We start from the raw sequence: 16,379 nt of genomic DNA, 5'->3' as shown, positions 1-16,379 counted from the left end.
ATACTTCTCTGACTTAGTTATTTTGGATCTAACTTGTATCTGGAAGCAATGAGGGATAAGGTAGGTGAGTCCAGGAGAGAACTGTGATTCTCCAGTCATTGAGAATCATTTATGCAGAGGAGGGCTGATTCCCTCAGAAAGGGTGATAAATTGCTTCTAGTACCAAGGATGTTCAGAGGGATTTTGAAACTCAGATTTCCCAACAATGTGCTTCACTTACCATGAGAGACCTTATAAGGCAGAAGATTTCATTGGAGATTCAGTTGTGTTACCCTTAGAGTCAAGCCTTAATCTTGTCTTCAGTCATATCTGCCCCGAAACTATACAATTTAAGAGTCTCCTTCAAAGCTGCCATCAAGACTTTCAATTTTTACCTTATTTCTGAGTTGAGTATTCCTTGTCTTCAATTTCCCCTTTACCCTTTGTATTATTTGAAGGCTTCAGAGCAGTTAGCTGGAACCAGATTTCTTTAACCTAAAAATAAGCCCACATATATTTCATCAATTAATTTACAACAAAGCATGCAGGAATATATAATGAGGGAAGGACAGTCTCTTCAATAAATTGTGTTGGAGAAACTTGTCAGCTACATCCAGAAGAATAAAATTGGGCTACTATCTTACATCATATAAAAATTTACTCAAAATGGATTAAAGATTTGAATATAAGACCTGAAATTATAAAACTTCCTAGAAGCAGTAAGCTCCTTGACATCAGTCTTAGCAATGTTTTATGGTTTATGTGTTTTTGTTTGTTTGTTTCTTTGTTTGTTTTGGCTCTGACCCCAATGGTCAGGGAAATGAAAGTAAAAATCGATGAATGAAACTGCATCAAACTAAAAAACTTCTCCACATGGGGCACATAAGTGGCCCAGTTGGTTAAGGGTCTGACTTCAGATCAGGTCATGATCTCATAGTTAGTGAGTTCAAGCTCTGCATCAGGCTCTCTGCTGTCAGCACAGAGCCCACTTTGGATTCTCTGTCCCCCTCTCTCTCTGTGCCTCCTCTGCTCATTCTCATTCTCTCTCTCTCTCAAAATAAATAAATAAGCTTTTTAAAAAAGCCTCTGCACAGCAAAGGAAACCATCAACAAAATGTAAAGACAATCTACTGAATTGAAGAAGATAATTGCAAGTCATATATCCAGTTAAGGGTTAATATCCAAAATATATAGGAATCCATATAACTCAATAACAACTAACAATCTGATTTAAAAAACAGGCAGAACTTCTTAAGAGACATCTTCCCAAAGAAGATATATAGATGGCCAATAGGCACAAGAAAAGCTCAATATCACTAATCATCAAGGAAATATGAATCAAAACCACAATGAGATCATCACCTCACACCTGTCAGAATGGCTAATATCAAAAAGAAAGAGATAACAAATGCTGGCATGGATGTGGAGAAAAGGGAATTCTCATGCACTGTTGGTGGGAATGCAAACTGGTTCAGCTGCTCTAGAAAACAGTATGAAAGCTACTCTAAAAATTAAAAATAGAACTATCATGTGATCCAGAAATTCCATTATGGCTATCTGTTTGGAAAAAATTAAAATTCTAATTCAAAAAGATATATGCATCCCTGTGTTTATTACAGAGATTTTTGGTGGGACTGTAAACTTGATAGAAAAAGAAAGTTCAAAAGATAAATGATGATGAACACTGAGTGATTAAAATAAAAACTTAAAAAAAAAGATGATGGCATAGGACAGTGGAGTATTTTAAACTGAGATGATTTTAGAGGGGTAAAAGTTGTTAATAAAAGTTATGTTTGCTGATATAAATATAAAAGCAGTGCCATTTGCATTAAATAGAAAATATAACATAAGTATGATATGAAATAATTATACTTATATAATAACTGAAACTTTATCAGATTCTAGTTTGTTATATTGTCTGTCAAAGAGAGTTTAAGATTTGCCTTCCCTTTATAACAATAGATATGAAATTTTTTTTTTAACTTTTTTAACGTTTATTCATTTTTTTCAGAGACAGAGAGAGACAGAGCACGAGTGGGGGAGGAGCAGAGAGAGGGGGAGACACAGAATCCAAAGCAGGCACTAGGCTCTGAGCTGTCAGCACAGAGCCTGATGCAGACACCAAACTCACTGACTGCAAGATCGTGATCTGAGCTGAAGTCGGATGCTCAACCGACTGAGCCACCCAGGAGCCCCAAAAATAGATATGAAACTTTAAAGAAACTTCTTATCACCAAGCAGAGGCTTTGTTCTTGCTGTGATAGGAAAATATTTAAAGATCATTTTAAATGGTACAACTTTCGCAACATAACACAATATGATTTTACATTATCCCTCACTACCACCTAAAACTATCTGTTGTACCAATAATAGGCATGCCACATTGTAGAAACCTGCCCTGCCTTGCAAATGGGTTCAAACAATTAACCTACTATACTGTGGACAACAGCAAATCATATGTATCTTTCGTGCCCCTTCTTATACCCCTAGACCCTCTACCAAAGGAAAACATATTAAAAGTACTTTCAAATTTAGTCATAGTTTGTCAATTTGACTATTTATGAATGAGCTCCAAGGAATAGATTAATATATAAGTGTGACTTACATTATCTTCAGCATTTACATTCTCTTCCATCCCTAAATGGGATTGCCCTGGAAATGGGTGATTGCCAACAACTTTCTTCTTTATCTTTTCTAAACGGTGATTTTGTGTGAAACATTTTAACATTTATTGACATTACACTTAACCAATCTACTTGAACATATCATTCACCCATAATATTGGAAGCTTCCTATTTGCTATAAGATATTTTAGCCATTTTGCTAGTAACCTTGTTCCAATAAGAATCCAATTCTTGAAAAAAGAAAATTTATAAGGAAAAATAATAATTTTCTTTTATAATTTTTATTTTATTTTTTCTTAATAATAGTTCCACCATCCAAGATTGTATAATAAACATTCTCTGAGTTTTAAAACCTACGAGGAACTAATGTACCAAACAAGCAAATCAGAGAGGTTTAGCAATAACTGTTCGATATTTTCAGACACACACAAAGATGCATACATATATACTTACACAGCATAAGATTTAGAGCAACAAAATTTGCCTGACTCAAGTGAAGTTATCAAGTTTCACAATCTTGCCTGAGGGAAAAACATTGTTTTATCTCTTTCACAAGTTTTATAAGCAAGATAATATATACAGTAGCAAGGTTGATATATTTTTTGATGTGGCAAACCAGTCACATCAACATGCAAATCTGTTAAGAAGATTTTTCCCTAAAGCAGAGGGGTCACTTTGCAAAATATAAATTCTACACACTTCTAGAGAGTGATATGGGGAGATTTCAAACTCAGCAGGAACTATAAGAATCAAAATATCCAACCCTAAAGTCAGACTTTTGCACATCCTGAAGTGGCAGGAATTGCCAGTCTAAATTCTGCCACACCTTAGCCATGTAGAATTGTGTTTTTAATTTAGTAGATAATTTTTCGTCTTCTACCTACTTGTCGCCTCTAGTATCCTGAATCTATGAAAAATTTTTTTTTTCAAACTGTGGAGACAAGGAAAAAAAGGGGGGGATGATCTTCGTTAATCTCACCCTTTTCTGTCCTTACTTTCTTCCTTTACTTGGTTTTATTTAATTGTGAAATATTATTTACATACATAAAAGTACATAAACTTAAATGTGCAACTCAATGAATTACCACCAGCAATGGAACACCTGTGTGATTACTACCTAGAAAAAGAACATTAGCAGGGACACAGCCCCCATTGCCCCCGTCTCAACCATTATTGTTTATCGCCAAAGGTAACCACTTATAAGATTACCAGTACTACCATTCATGTTGCCTGTTTTTGAACAGTTATCATACAGTGTGGGGTTTTTCGCTTGTGTTTTACTCGACATTGAGTTTGTGAAATCCATTTGTGGTGTTATATTTAAATTAAATCTGTCTTCATACAATATTCCATTGTATGAATATGCCAGTTTCTTGATCCATTCTACTCTCAAAAAGTGTGTAGGCTGTTTCCAGTTTGAGGCTATCATGAATAATGTTGCTATGAACCTTTTTGTGTTTGTCTCTTTGGGATATATACCAAGAGTAGAATTTCCTTTTTTTTTTTTTTTCTAAATTTTCTTTTCAATGTTTACTTTTGAGAGACAGAGACAGAGCGTGAGTAGGGAAGGGGCAGAGAGAGAGGGAGACACAGAACTCAAAGCAGACTCCAGGCTCTGAGCTGTCAGCACAGAGCCCGATGCGGGGCTCAAACTCACGAACCGTGAAATCATGATCTGGGCCAAAGTCGGATGCCCAACCAACTGAGCCACTCAGGCACCCCGCCAAGAGTAGAATTTCTGAGTTTTAAGATAGGCATATAGTAGTTTTCAGAGATGCTGCCAAATTGTTCATCAAAATGACTGAATCGAATTACCATCCTGCCAACAGTATTCTAGTAACTCCACATCCTTGCAAGCAATTGATATTGTCTATTTATTTTAATTATTCTGGTGGCTCTGTGGTAGTATTAAATTTTGTTTTAGTTTGCATATCCCTAATAACTAATGAGGTTGCCATCTTTTCACCTTTATTGCCATTTATCTTTTATGAAATCTCTTGCCCATTTTTCTAATTACCATGTGTTTTATTCTTACTGATTTATAGAACTTATTTTTGGTAGATATGTGTGCTGCAAATTATCTTCTGCTGTGGTTTATCTTCACTCTTTTAGTGGTGTCTTTTGGTCTACAAAGTATTATTTTAGTCAAATCTATCAATCTTTTCTTCTGTGCTCTGTTCAAGAAATCTTTTGCTGCCTGATCATGTGGATATATTAGATACATTCTCTTGTATTATTTTCTAGAATTTTTATTGTTTGTATTTTATATTTATATATATATATATAAGCCTTTTGGTATTGATTTCTGTGTGTGTTGTAAATGAGCAGACAAGTTTCACTATTTTTCACGTGTGTATCCAAATTGACCTAGTAGTAGTTATTGAAAAGACCTCCCTTTCTCTACAAATTGCAGAGCCAGCTGGGCATAAATCAAGTTTCTATGTATACATGGGTAATTTTCATTGATATGGTCTATCCTTGTATAAATACCACGCTGTCTTAATTACTATATACAGCTATAGTCAGCTAGACCAGCTGACTGCAGCTGACTACAGTCAGCTTTTTCTTCTTGAACATTGTCTTGGCTATTTTTATCCTTTTGCAATTTCATACAAATTTTATATTCAGCTTTTCATTCTTTCTCTCCTTCTATCTCTCACAAAAAGAACCTGGGATTTTGATTGGTATTTCACTAAATCTGTAGATCAATTTGAAAATAATTTACACATTTATAATATTAAGTCTTAGATCAACAAACATGATATGCCCATCCATTTGTTTAATATTGTTTTATTTAAGTCAAAAAAGTGTACAGATTTTCATGTAGAGGTCTTTTACATCTTTATACCTAGTTATTTGATATTTTCAATGCGGTTGTAAATGGTACTTTTTTTTAATTCCATGTTTTTAATTCCAAGTTTTTGTTGCTATTGTGCATATCTGATTGAGCTTTGAACATTGTGTGTGTACCATAGTAAACTGATAACTAACCTATTAATTTTAGCAATTTATCTTATATTCTCTTGGTTTTTCTACATGCATATTCATACCAGCTCCAATCCATAACTGCTATTTTTTTTCAATTCTTAACTATTTTTTCTTTTTACTATTGTTCTTGCTGTTGTTGGCCTGTTGCATACACTGTGCGCCTTCAACTGAATGTTGAATAGAAGTGGTAACAATTTATAGCCTTTAACAGAGTCTCTAAAAAATATTTATTTTATTAATAAATATGGTGTTTGCTACAGGTTTCCTGAAAATTCTCTTTGTGAAGCTAAGAACGATTCTTTTATTTCTAGATTGCTGGATTGTTTCTAGGCTTGTTTTTTGTTTTTTGTTTTTTGTTTTTTTTAAGACTGATGTTGAATTTTATCTGTGTCTTTTCTGCATCCACCTAAAAGATTATGGGATTCCACTCTTTTGTAGTGCTGATATAGTGAATTCCAATGATCATTTTCTTTAGTTTTGTTGAAAAATAATTGACATACGTCACTGTATGAGTTTAAGGCACACAGCATGATGGATTGATTCACATATATTGTGAAATGATTACTACAATACATTTAACTAATACCCATCTTCTCATATAGATACAAGGAAAAGAAAAAAAAGAAAAAAAGAAAAAAAAGGAAAGTTTTTCTTGGGATGAGATCTTTTAAGATGAGCTCTCTTAACCTTTTTTTGATAATTCATGTATTAGTGTTTGCTATAGTTATTATGTTGTGTATTATATCCCTAGTACTAATTTATCTTATAACTGGAAGTTTGTACATTGACCAACTTCTTCCAATTCTCCCTCCCCCCACCCTGTGCCTTGGTCATCACAAGTCTGATGTCTTTTTCTATGAGGTTTTTGGTGTGTTTGTTTTTTTGTTTTGTTTTTTTTATATCCCATATATAAGTGAGACAATATAGTGTTTGTCTTTATCTCACTTATTTCACATGGTATATACTGCCGGCAAAATATGGTATACTGCCATGTTGTCACAAATGGTAGAATTTCCTCATTTTTATGGATAAATAGTATTCTTTTATAGATAATATGTATGTATATATATTCTCTGTCATCTATCTATCTACCTACCACAACCTCCTTATGCATCCATCCATGAATGAACACTTAGGTTGTTTCCATGTTGTGGCCATTGTAAATAACATTAGTATAAACATGGGAATACAGATATATTTTCAAGTTAGTAGGGGCACCTGGGTGGCTCAGTCAGTTAAGCATCACACTATAGCTCAGGTCATGATCTCACAGTCCATAAGTTCGAGCCCCACATCAGGCTTTGTGCTGACAGTGAAGATCCTAGAGTTTGCTTCAGATTCTGTTATCTCCCTCTCTCTGCCCCACCCCTGCTTATGCTCTCTCTCTCTCTCTCTCAAAAATAAATAAACATTTAAAAATATATATATTTTCAAGTTAGTAGTTTTCATTTTCTTTGGATATATTCTGTGAAATGGAATTGCTGGATCACACGGTAATTTTATTTTTAATTTTTTAAGGAACCTCCATAACGTTTTCCATAGTGGTTGCACTAATTTTCAATTCCCACAACAGTGCAGGAGGGTTCCTTTTCCTTCACACTCTCACCAGCATTTGTTACCTTTTGTCTTTTTGAAGATGACCATTCTGATAGGCATGAGGTAATTATCCCATTGCAGTTTTCATTTGCATTTCCCTAATGACTAGTGATGTTGAGCATCTTTTCAAGTATCTGTTGGCTTTTCATCTTTGGAGAAATGTCAATTCAGTTCCTTTTCCCAGTTATTAATTGGGTTATTTCTTTGCTATCGAGTTGTATGAGTTCTTTATATATTTGTACATGAACCCTTATCAGATGTTTGGTTTGCAAATATTTCTTCCCATTTTGTAGGTTGTCTTTTCACTTTGTTGATGGTTTAATTTGCTGTGCAGAAGCTTTTCAGTTTGATGTAGTTCTGCTTGTTTATCTTTGACTTTGTTGCTTGTGCTTCAGATGTCATATCTAAAAATTAACAAGATCCATGTCAAGGAGATTTATTTCTAAGTTTTCTTGTAGGAGTATTATGGTTTCAGGTCTTACATTTGTGTCTTCAATCTATGTAAGTTAAATTTTGTGAGTGCTATGAGATATACTCATCTTGTTCTTTTACATGTGAATATTTAATTATTCTAGCTCAATTTATTGAAGAGAATATGTTTTTTTTCCATTGAGTGTTTTTAGCTCCCTTGTCAAACATTAGTTGACTGTACATGCATAGGTTTATTTTTGGGTTCTCAACTCTGTTCATTAGACTATTTCTCTGCTTTTATTCTGCACCATACTGTTTTGATGACTGCAGCTTTATAGTATAGCTTGAAATCAAGAACTATGATGCCTTCTGCTTTGTTCTTCTTTATCAGGATTGCTTTGGCTATTTGGGGTCTTTTGTGGTGCTATATAAATTTTAAAACTTTTAAACTTTTTTCTACTTCTGTAAAAAGTGCCTTTGGAATCTTGCTAGGGATTGCACTGAATCTATAGCTGGCTTTTCATAGTATTGACATTTTAACAATATTAATTGTACTAATCCATGAATATGGAATGCTTTTCCATTTCTTTGTGTCTTCTTTGATTTATATCATCTGTGCCTTATAAAGATCTTTCACCTCTTTAATTTCTAAGTATTTTACTGTTTTTGATGCTAATGGAAATGAAATTGATTTCTTTCTTTTTTAGGAAGTTTTTTGTTAGTGTATACTGATTTTTATATTTTATTTTTGTATCCTGCAACTTTATTGAAGTCATTATTTATATCTAACAGTTTTTGGTTTAATCCTTAGGATTTTCTATATATAAAACCATGTCAATTTTCTATATATAAAACCTTGTCAGACAATTTTACTTCTTTCTTTCCAATTCTGATAACTTATAGTTCTTTTTCTTGCTTGATTGTTCTAGCTAGGACTTCTAGTACTATGTTCACTAGGAGTGATGAGGGTGGGCATTTTTATTTCGATCCTGATCATAGGAAAAAAAGCCTTGAAACTTTCACCATTAAGTATGACATTAGCTGTAGGCTTGTCACATGTGTCCTTTGTTATGTTGAGATATGTTCCTTCTGTGCCTAATGTGTTAGTTTCTATCATGAATAGATGTTGGACTTTGTCAAATTCATTTTCTGAATCTACCAAAATAATCATATGATTATTTTCTTTCAGTCTATTAATGTCTTGCATCACATTTATTGAATTGCATGTGTTGAACCATCTTTGTGTGCCAAGAATAAATCCTACTGTTCTTGGTGAATGATTCTTTTTAATGTGCTGCTGCATTTGGTTTGCTTATATTTTATTGAGAATTTTTGCATCTGTATTCATCAGGGGTATTGACTTACCATTTTCCTTTCCAGTAGTGTCCTTTTCTGATTTGGGTACAGGATAATGCTGGCCTCCTAAAATAAGTTTGAGAGGGTTTCCTCTTCTTCAGTTTTTTGGAAGAATTTGAAGATTAATGTTCGGTAAAATTCACCAGGGAAGTGATCTGGTCCTGGGCTTTTCTTTGTTGGGAGATGTTTTATTACTGTTCTAATCTCCTTATTTGCAAATGGTATATCCAGATTTTATATTTCTTCCTGATTCAGTCTTGGAAAGTTATACATTTCTAAGAATTTTTCCATTTCTTCTAGGTTGTCTGGTTTGTTGGTGAATAGTTATTCATAGTAGTCTCTTATGATCCTTTGAATTTCTCTTCTATCAGTTGTAATGTCTCCTTTTTATTTATAATTTTATTTATTTGGGTTCTTTTTTCTCCCCTTTGTTTAGTCTAGTTAAGGGTTTGCCAATTCAGTTTATCTTTTCAAAGAATCAACTTAGAGTTTGGCCAATGTTTTCAATTGTTTTTCTGGTCTATATTTCATTTATTTTTGTTCTAATCTTTATTATTTTCTTTATTCTACTAATTTGTGGTTCATTTTCTTCTTATTTTATTTATTTAAAAAAATTTTTTCATCTTTTATTTATTTTTGAGAGAGAGAGTGTGAGCGGGGGAGGAACAGAGAGAGAGGGAGACACAGAATCCTAAGCAGGAACCAGGCCCCAAGCTGTCAGCACAGAACCCAACACAGGGCTCGAACCCACAAACTGTGAGGTCATGACTTGAGCTGAAGTTAGACACTTAACTGACTGAGCCACCCAAGCAACCCTCTTCTTCTTTTTCTAGCTTCTTATAGCATACAGTTAGGTTGTTTATTTGGAATCCCTCTTGCTTCTTAATGTAGGTGTTTATTGCTATGAACTCGCCTCTTAGAACTGCTTTTGCTGTATCGCACACGTTCTGGTATTGTTGTGTTTACATTTTCATTTGTGTCAAGAAACCTTTTTTTATTTCTCTTTTAATTTCTTCTTGAACTTATTGGTTGTTCAGGAGATAATTGCTTAACCTCAATGTGTTCATGATTTCCCAGGTTTCCTCTTGTTATTGATTTCTTGTTTCATGTCATTGTGTTGTTAGAAGATACTTGATATGATTTCAATCTTCCTAAATTTTTGAAGACTTGTTTTGTAGCCTAATATATGATCTATTGCACAAAATGTTCCATGTGCATTTGAGAAGAATGTGTAGCTGCTGTTTGATAAAATATTTAGGTTATCTCTGTTAGGTCCAGTTAGTCTATAGTATTTTTCAAGACTGCTGTTTCCTTATTGATTTTCTGTCTGAATGATCTATCTATTGTTGAGAGTGAGATATTGAAGCCCCCAACTGTTACTGAATTACTATTTATTTCTCTTTTTAACTCTTTTAGTTTCTGCTTTATATACTTAAAAGTTCCAATGCTGAGCACACAAATATTTGTAATTATTTTATTTTCTTGATGTTTAGACCTCTTTATCATTGCATAATGACATTTTTTATCATTTTTAGTTTAAAATATATTTTGTCTGATATAAATATAGCCACCCCAGTTTTTTGTTATTGTTGTTACAGATGTTGCTTAAAATGTCTTTTTCTATTCCCTTCCCTCTCATTGTATGTGTGTCTTAATGCTAAAGTGAGTCTTTTGTAGAAAGCATCTTGTTGGATCTTGATTTTTTTAATCCATTCATCTATTCTGTGTCTTTTAATTAGAGAATTTAATCTTTTTACACCTAAAGCAATTATTGATAGGTAAGAACTTATTATCGCCATTTTTCTCATTGTTTTCTTAATGTTTTATAGATCTCTTTTTCCTTATTTCTTATCCTGCTGCCCTTTTGTGTGTTTTGATATCTTTTAGTATCAGTATGCTTTCCTTTTATCATGTTATTTTGTGTAATTACTACAGTATTTGTGTGTGTGTGGTTACAATGTCTCATAAGCTTATAACACACTATTTTAAACTGATAACAACATCAATAGAATTCATAAACTTTTACTTTTACTTCTCCTCCCCCACACACTTAAAGTTATTTCTATTACAACTACATTTTTAATATTGTATAAGTAATGATAGATTATTACAATTCTTTGTATTATTATTATATATTATTAATACTTAATATAATAGATTATTTTTACTATGTTAGTTTTTTAACCTTTAAATTAGAGTTATAATTGAATTATATACCACTGTTATCATATTGCAAAATCTAACTATGACTATATTTACCATTAAAGTGAGATTTACAATATATTTTTAAGTTTTTATATTGTGAATATGTGTTATTTTACTTCCACGAGAAAAACCCCATTAGCATTTTTTTTAAGGCAGTTCTGTTGGTAGTAAACTCCTTTAGCTTTTGTTTCTGGAAGAGTCTTTATTCCTCCATTTCTAAAGGACAGCTTCACTGTATATAGAATTTTTTGGTTGACAGTTATTTTTTTTCAATATCTTGAACATGTTACCTCATTCTCTTCTGGTCTAAAAAGTTTTCATTGATAAATTCCCCCCTATTGTCTTATGTAGATTCCCTTGTATGTAACTTCTTTCTTTTCTTTTCGTGGTCTTATTCTTTCTTTGTCTTTGACTTTTGATAACTTAATAATAATGTGTCTTGGTAACCCTATTCCAATTCAACCTACTTGGGATTGTTTGAGCCTCATGGATTTAGATGTCCATTTCTCTACCCAGGTTTGAGAGATTTTCAGCTATTATATTTTTTTTATAAATTTTTGGGAGTAGACATTATTTTTTAATGTTTATTTACTTATTTTGAGAGAGAGAGAGAGAGAGAGAGAGAGAGAGAATCCCAAGCTGGCTCTGCACTGTCAGAGCAGAGCCCCATGTGGGGCTTGATCTCATGAACCATGAGATCATGACCTGAGCCAAAATCAATTGTTGGATGGTTAACTGAGTGAACCACCCAGGCACCCTCAGCTATTATAACTTTAAATATGCTTTCTGACCCTCTTTTTGGTCCTCTCCTTCTGGAATTTTCATGATACAAATATTGTTTATTTTCATTGTGTCTTTTTATTCCTATAGGCTTTCTTCACTCTTTTTCTTCTTTCTTTTGGCTCCTCTGACTAATTCATTTTAATGTCCTATCCTCCAGGTCACTGATTTGTTTTTCTTCCACATGGTCAAGTCTACTTTTAAAATTCTCTACTGAATTCTTCAGTCCAGTTATATTTTTCAACTCTAGGGTTTCTGGGTTTTGTTTTTGGTTTTGATGGTTGTTATTTCCTTATCAAATATCTCATTTTGCTTATGCATTGGTTTTCTAATTTTGTTTAGTTGTCTGTCTGTGTTATCTTGTAGCTCAGTAAACTTGCTCAAGAGGATTATTCTGAATTCTTTGTCAGTTCATTGATCTTCATTTCTTTATGGTTAATCATTATAATTTTTATTAATTTCCTTTGGTGGTGTCATATTTACCTGATAATTTATGATCCTTTATTTGTAACATTGGTGTCTGCACATTTGAGCAATTAGGCTCCTCTTTCAGACTTTATAGGTCTGCTTTGTCAGAGACCATTCTTCACCAGTCAGCTCAGTTTGGTTTTTGAATGTGTCTTCTGGCAATGTCCTTGGACAGGTAGAACCTACTATTATTGTTCACTTTAGGGTAAAGCAACTGTTTGAGGTTTAAGGATGGGGATGAGGTTGTGTGCCATTGGCTGAAAACAGGTGGGTAGGACTGCTGACTTTGTTCCTTACCTGAATGAAGCTGTACAATGGGCTCTTCAATTGCCTGGATTCCCTGGTCAGGCTTACTAGATATTCATGACTGACGAATATATTCAGTAGTAGATGGGGCTATAAGTTAACTTCCCATCCATGGCAGGGAGCAGGTGAGGCCACCAGTTTTGTTCTGCAAATGGGGGAAGCCATGGTCTATGCTCTCTGTCTGAGTGTCATTGTATGCCGGGCTGTTGAATGGGTATTGCAGCATCCCGTGTGCTTTCATTAGGTTCCCTGGTTGGACAAGCTGGAGGCTATATTGAGTAATGAGCAGGTCTACAAATTAGATTCCTTGTCCCAGGAGAAGGGAGGGAAGCAGTTTGGAAGCCAGCAAAAAACTCTTTGTTGTCTCAACTCAAGCCAAACCACACCTCAAGTTCCCTGACTGAACAGGGCCACTGGCTTGACTCTGCAAACTACTGCCTCTATACACCTCTCAGCTTGAGAACTATTGGACCTCAGAGTTTCCAGGAGTTGCTGCAGCTGTTCTGACCAGATGGTGCCAGAAGACATTCTCCACAGCGGGTGGGGCTATAATTCAGCTCACTGTTCGTGCAAAATGGGCTCTGGGGCCAGCAACAGTCCTCATTTGAGGATCCGAATCAGGCAAATCTTCAAGCAGATGTGTTTATTGGTCAGAGTGTGCTCCCAACTTCATTCTACAGATGAACAAATTAGACTGAGATTACTACTTGGGTACGACAGGTATGAACTGGGTCTGCCAACATCCACGTGCTGGTTGTTGCAAACCCCTTCCTACTTCTCCATCGTAATCAGATTCCTAGTGATTGACTTCACAGAGTCTTTTGCAATCCTCATGGGGTGATATCAGAGTAGGGACTCCAACAAATTAACCCATAATGCTGGGATAGGGCTGGTCTCCCCCCACCTCAGGTTCCCTCTTCCCACTGGAGGAACTAGAAGCTCAGGAGAGACTTCTCTATGTGGTACTGTGCTGTCCTGGGGGAAGTCCATGTGGTCAATGTGTAGCCACTTCTCTTACCCTTTTGATGTAGTCAGTCTTGGTCTCAGTGCCCAGGGGTGGGTGCCCCACCCTCATGTCCTCAGTGGTGTCTTGTTATTAACAGTTGTTAATTGTTCTTCTTATGAAGAGGAGCAAAATCAGCTACAACCTATGTTGCCATCTCAGTGACATCAGAATCCAGTGATTGATTTCTGAATGCCAAACCAAATCCTAGCTTTCATATAATAAACCAAACATTCTTCTTTATTTATTAATTGCAATTTTCAGATTGTTAATTCATTTAAGTCTTTTGCATCTACAATCATATGAATGATTAGCCTGTAATGTTCCTTTGTTGGAATGACCTTTTTAGATTTTGTTGTCAAAGTATGTATGGAATAGGACATTTCTTTTTCCTAATTTCAGGAAGAGTTTGTAAAATAGAGTTAATTACTACTAAAAACTTTGGTAAATTTTTCCAGTAAGGTCACTGGCCTTGAATTTTTTGGTGAGTAAGTTTTAATTGTAAATTCAAAGTATTAAAAATCATAAAATCATTCCAGCTCTCTGCTTCTTTTGGTGAAAATTTTTCTAGGAATTTGTCTTTATCACTTCAATTTTCAAATAATTAGCATAAAATTGTACATAAAATCCTCCTCTTTTTATCCTTCTAGTGTCTATAACATCTGTAGCAATGTATCCATTTACTCCTGTTGTATTTTTGTGCCTTTATTTATATTCCTGATCACTCTCAACAGCTTTTTATAGGCCTTTTCAAGGACCAAACTTCTGTTAGATTAACCTCTATTGTATTTTATTTCTTTTATTATTTTTTTCTCTTATACTTATTATTTCCTTCCTTCTATGTTCTTTAGGTTTATATTGGTGATTTTTTTAACTTCTTGAAATTGATGAGTAGCTCACTGATTTTTCAGCCTTCTTATATATCATAGGCTATGAATTTTCTTCTAAACACAAATTTAGCTGTATCCCATTAGCTATTAAAACTTAATGAATTTGGTGTGGAATATTTTTATTATCATCAACTTTAAAATCTTCTTTTCTCCTGTGATTTTTCTTTGACCCATGGCTTAATACAATTGTAATTACTGGTTTCTAAGCAAATGAAGATTTTCTGGTTTTCTCTGGCCCACCTCCCTCCATTTGGCAAGACCCAGGCCCTAAGTTTTAAAGCTTTGAAGGCTGAAAAATCATTGCTCAGCTTCTCAGTCTCTTAGCTTCCTCTTGTTAAATTGTTATTTGTATCTCTGGGAAAGCAGTTCTAGATACCAGGTCATATTTCTGGATTTCTTTTTCTCCAGGACCTTGGTCTTCTAGTTTTTTGTTGCTTCTTTAGCTCTTAAATGCATTGTATGTTTAATTTGTCTAATGACTCTCAGTGGGAGGATTGTTTTTACAGTGGGAGGATTGAATTACCAGAATTGGAAGCCAACATATCATTACATTTATCATTTGATTTCTAAATGTGGATATCAAATAATTGGGGGGGGATTCTACAAGAATATTTGAATTACCGAAGTTGCAGATTTTATGCCATGGTTAAAGTTCAACAAGTATCTTTCATGTGGGTGATAACAACTATAATCAAGGTTAAAGACTTTATGTAACTTTATACAACTGAACACCAAAAAAAAAAAAAAAAAAAAAACACACACTCACAAAACAAGCCAATTAAAAAATGGGCAGGGGACCTGAATAAACATTTTTCCAATGGAGACATATAGATGGCCAAAAGACACATGCAAGCAAGCTCACATCACTGATCATCAGGGAAATTGAAATCAAAACCACAATGAGACGTCATCTCACACTTCTCAGAATGGCTAGGATCAAAAAGATAAGAAACAACAAGTGTTGATAAGGATGTGTAGAAAAGAGAACTCTTGTGCACTGTTAGTAGAAATGTAAATTGGTATAACTACTCTAGAAAGCAGCTGTTCTGGAAGTCACTTAAAAATTAAAAATAGAAATATTATATGATCTAATAATTCCATTACTGGATATTTACCCAAAGAAAATGAAAACACTAATTCAGATCCAGTAATTGGGTATTTACTAGTACAAAAACACTAATACAAAAAATACAAAAAAAACACCAAAAACAGAAACACTAATGCAAAGGGATACATGCAACATGATGTTTATTGTAGCAGCATTTAAAATAGCCAAATTATGGAAGCAGCCTGTGTCCACTTGTAGATGAACAGATAAAGAGAAGATATGATATATATATAAGATATAGTTATATCTTATAGGATATAGATATGGGATATAGGATATATATATATACATATCCTATATATATATATATATATGTATATATATATATATATAGGATAAAGTTATATATTCTCTCTCTCTCTCTCTCTCTCTCTCTCTATATATATATATATATATATATATATATGAGTATTACTCAGCCACAAAAAAGAATAAAATCTTACCATTTGCAACAACATGGATGGAGCTAGAGAGTATAATACTAAGCTGAATAAGTCAGAGACAGACAGAACCATATGATTTCACACATGTGTGTAATTTAAGAAACAAATCAAACAAGCAAAGGAAAAAAATAAAGAGAGAGACAAGCCAAGAAACAGACTCTTAACTATAGAGAACAAACTGATGGTTACCAGAAGGGAGATGGGTGAGGGTGTGGGTGAAAT

At 33.9% G+C, this 16,379-nt stretch overlaps 1 protein-coding gene across 2 annotated transcripts in view; it reads left to right on the top strand.

The window, feature by feature from the left end:
• The window catches only part of GRID2 (glutamate ionotropic receptor delta type subunit 2), a 1,434,457-nt gene that overhangs the window by 1,171,756 nt on the left and 246,322 nt on the right, over positions 1 to 16,379 (top strand). The window lies entirely within an intron of this gene.

The sequence above is a fragment of the Felis catus genome, chromosome B1 (genome assembly GCF_018350175.1).
Source record: "Felis catus isolate Fca126 chromosome B1, F.catus_Fca126_mat1.0, whole genome shotgun sequence".
NCBI classification, from domain to species: domain Eukaryota; kingdom Metazoa; phylum Chordata; class Mammalia; order Carnivora; family Felidae; genus Felis; species Felis catus.
This window is presented reverse-complemented; position numbering and strand designations above follow the sequence as displayed.